Below are 4,265 nucleotides of genomic sequence, written 5' to 3' on the forward strand. Positions count from 1 at the left end.
TCCCTACTGGACCAGACCAGTGGGCCCACATAGTCTAGCATCCTTTACTCCCTGTGGCCAAGCAGATGCCTGTGGGACTCCCTCAGGCAGGAACCCAGCACAAAAGCCCTCACCTAGAGCATTACTGCCTCTGAACATGGAGGCAAAGCATAGCCATTGCTAGTCTCCTTCTCCATCTCCTCCATGAATTTGTCCAGTCCTCTTTCAAAGCCATCTAATTTGGTAGCCACCACTGCCTCCTATGGGAGGGAGTTACACGTTTAACTACGTGTTTTGCATTTCCTGAGGGCATCCTACTTGTTCTTTATGTGGACCCCACCTCCCATTCAATCCCCTCCATCTGTGCAGAGTTTCTATGATAGTCTTCCACAGAGAGAACTGGTGAGGCGATTACCAAACAACACCCAAACCTATAAATGTATGAATAAATCTTTATTTGCGTCAGAAATATACTAGGTTTAGTACGTTCGCATAAGTTTAAAAATACATTAGAGATTGGCAGGAAGGAGAATACGAAAGGAAAAGGAAAAAAAAACAACACAAACCCTTTGTTTTTCTTTCAACATTTTTAGTTTTAATGACTTCTATTGAATTCTCTCTCCAGGCTTTAGAGTTGTTATATATAATTGGCATATATAATGTATAATATGAAAAAAGGAACGAGGGTTACAGGAGGGAGGGAGAGAAGACGGTAGGGAAAATGGTAGGAAAGAAGGATGGAGAGGGGTGGGAGCAGGGAGGGTGGGAGGGGGGAAGGGGGCTTTTATCTGCATAGATATAGGAAATGGGTATGACTTGTAAGATTTGAAGTATTTGAGTTGTACCGTTACCTTATGTGCTTTTGTTTTATGTAAAGTTTTAAATTGATCAATAAACTTGTTTTTTAAAGGTTAAAAAAAAATCTTTATTTGCGTCAGCCACAACAATAAAACAACAATACAATATACAAAGAATAGAAATAAAAAGTCAATTATATAAAATACATTTTAGGGCTTTGAATCAATAGTCAAATTGTGGATCTTATTCTGATTGTTGTTGTTGTTGTTGTTGTTGTTGTTGTTTAGTCGTTTAGTCGTGTCCGACTCTTCGTGACCCCATGGACCATAGCACGCCAGGGACTCCTGTCTTCCACTGCCTCCCGCAGTTTGGTCAAACTCATGTTGGTAGCTTCGATAACACTGTACAACCATCTTGTCCTCTGTCATCCTCTTCTCCTTGTGCCCTCAGTCTTTCCCAGCATCAGGGTCTTTTCCAGGCAATATTCTCTTCTCTGGAGGTGGCCAAAGTATTGGAGCCTCAGCTTCACGACCTGTCCTTCCAGTGAGCACTCAGGGCTGATTTCCTTCAGAATGGATACACACATGCTGTTGCTTCTCACTCCTATTCTGATTGCCCCAGCTAAAAACCTTGCAACCTTTGCTGTCACGTGCTCATCTTGATCTGCCTAGAGAAAGGAGACTGTGGCAGTGGTTGGGTGACCCGGAATGGACAATAAAAGAGGTGTGATAATCTCATTCCTCAAGTCTTTATAAAGAGTGCAAGCCAGAAGGGCATGCGCCACTGATTCGGTACTGCCATCTCCACAGGGACATAAGCGTTTGTTGTTTGGAATCTGTTGGAATCGTCCCTCAAGTGCAGCCGAGGGCAATACATTCAATCTTGCGAGAGTAAAAATGTGACTATATTTTAGAATTGCTAGGTTATGCAGATAGGGTGCCACGTGTTGCACATAGAATCACAGAATTGTGAAGTTGGAAGGGACCCTGAGTATCATCTAGTCCAACCCCCTGCAATGCAGGAGTCTCAATTAAATAATCTATGACAGATGGCCACCCAACCTCTGCTTAAAAGCCTCCATATAAAAGAAGACAAGATTCATCTGGCAAGATTTGTTTTTGAGAAACCCATGCTGGGTCTTAGTAATCACGGCATCCTTTTCTGTTTAGTTTTCTGTTCTAAGACCTTTCCTGGTTTGATATCAAGCTGACCCTTCTGAAGCTACCTGGGCCTTATTCTTTCCCCCCCTTTTGAAGATGGGGACAACAGCCTCTAATCTGCAGGGGCAACAACCGCTGTCAAGGAAGTGGAGACCATATTCCAAGAAGCCATAGAATCATAGAGTTGGAAGAGACCACAAGGGCCATCCAGTCCAACCCCCTGCCAAGCTTGAAACACCATCAAAGCATTCTTGACATGTGCCTGTCAAGCCTCTGCTTAAAGACCTCCAAAGAAGGAGACTCCACCACACTCCTTGGTAGCAAATTCCACTGCCGAACAGCTCTCACTGTCAGGAAGTTCTTCCTAATGTTTAGGTGGAATCTTCTTTCTTGTAGTTTGAATCCATTGCTCCATGTCCGTTTCTCTGGAGCAGAAGAAAACAACCTTTCTCCCTCCTCTATATGACATCCTTTTATATATTTGAACATGGCTATCATATCACCCCTTAACCTTCTCTTCTCCAGGCTAAACATACCCAGCTCCCTAAGCCGTTCCTCATAAGGCATCGTTTCCAGGCCTTTGGCCATTTTGGTTGCCATCTTCTGAACACATTCCAGCTTGTCAGTATCCTTCTTGAACTGTGGTGCCCAAAATTGGACACAGTACTTCAGGTGAGGCCTGACCAGAGCAGAATACAGTGGTACTATTACTTCCCTTGATCTAGGTGCTATACTCCTATTGATGCAGCCCAGAATTGCATTGGCTTTTTTAGCTGCTGCATCACACTGTTGACTCATGTCAAGTTTGTGGTCTACCAAGACTCCTAGATCTTTTTCACATGTACTGCTCTCAAGCCAGGTGTCTCCCATCCTGTATTTGTGCCTTTTATTATTATTATTATTATTATTATTATTATTATTATTATTATTATTATGCCCAAGTGTAGAACTTTACATTTCTCCTTGTTAAAATTCATCTTGTTTGCTTTGGCCCAGTTGTCTAATCTGTTGTTTAAGATAAGATAAGATATCTTTATTGTCATTGTCCCCTTGCGGGAACAAGGAAATTACTTTCATTTTGAAGGTCATTTTGAAGTGTGATCCTGTCCTCTGGGGTATTAGCCACCCCTCCCAATTTGGTGTATCTGCAAACTTGCTCAGGATGCCCTCAAGCCCATCATCCAAGTCATAGTTATTGCTGACAGATTTTTTGGGGTGTGTGTGTGCTGGAGGAAAGGGACACATATTCTGAGCAGGAGGCTCTTTCCTTTAAACCCTATACTTTTGGGGCACACATTTTCTCTTCTGGTGACATAGGGGTAGATACTATTCTTATTATTTTTTGTGGGGGGTGGGGACACACGATGCTTAACAATTGTATGAGAGAAGCTGCTCAAACGCCTCCTCCCCAAGAGAGGGGAGCCTCCCTGCATAATTCAGCACAATGTTTTCCCGCCTTTCTAGAACTCCTTTAGCTTCTGTTTCAGTGCAAGAAGCTATTGCAACCAATTAAAAACCATGGTGCCTCGGTTGTCAAACGTTTCGGAAGTCGAATGGTCTTCCGGAACTGATTCCGTTCGACAACTGAGGTTTGGCTGTAATGGCAATGGCGTCCACCTGAGAGGTGCAGGAACTGAGTTCCAGCTGAAAAAATGCCTTGAGAACATCGATAAGAACATAATAGAAACATACTGACAGACAGCCTAATAAAAAAATAGTCACAACAGCCCTCCCACATTTTAACAGGCCATAGATTATTTAATAGCCATAGGACTGTAATGAGGAATGTTTTTGGGTAATGAGGAATGTTTTTGGACACACAGATCAGATAAAAGTTCATGCTGGGAAATAGAACTGTTCCAATAAAAAAGGCTTCTGGTTTTTCAATAAATGTGTTTTTCAACACCTTTTTCATTTCGTTATAAATCTTTTCCCAGAAGTCTTTGACTTTGGGGCACGTCTACCACATATGGAAAAAGGTTCCTTCTTTCTCTTTACATTTCCAACACTTATTATCTGATGTACAATACATTTTTGCTAATTTTGCTGGTGTTATGCACCATCTGTACATAATTTTCATCATATTCTCTTTCAAAGCAATGCATGCTGTAAATTTAAGACCTTTTTTCCATAACCTCTCCCAATCATTCAACATAATATTGTGCCCCACATCTTTAGTCCAATCAATCATTACTGTTTTAACTTGCTCATCTTTTGTATGCCACTCCAGCACTGACTTGTAAAAATGGTATGAGAGACATTGCACATATTTTTGTAAATGAAGAAAATATTTAATAAAAAAAATCAAGAAAATCTTTAGTGAAGAAA

The 4,265-nt window shown here is 41.6% G+C and overlaps 1 protein-coding gene across 8 annotated transcripts in view; it reads left to right on the forward strand.

Annotated features, from left to right (window-relative positions):
- USP20 (ubiquitin specific peptidase 20) overlaps positions 1 to 4,265 on the forward strand; it is a 114,247-nt gene that overhangs the window by 17,654 nt on the left and 92,328 nt on the right. The gene's annotated exons all lie outside the window — the stretch shown is intronic.

Source organism: Zootoca vivipara, chromosome Z2, assembly GCF_965207765.1.
Source record: "Zootoca vivipara chromosome Z2, rZooViv2.hap1.1, whole genome shotgun sequence".
Lineage (NCBI taxonomy): Eukaryota > Metazoa > Chordata > Lepidosauria > Squamata > Lacertidae > Zootoca > Zootoca vivipara.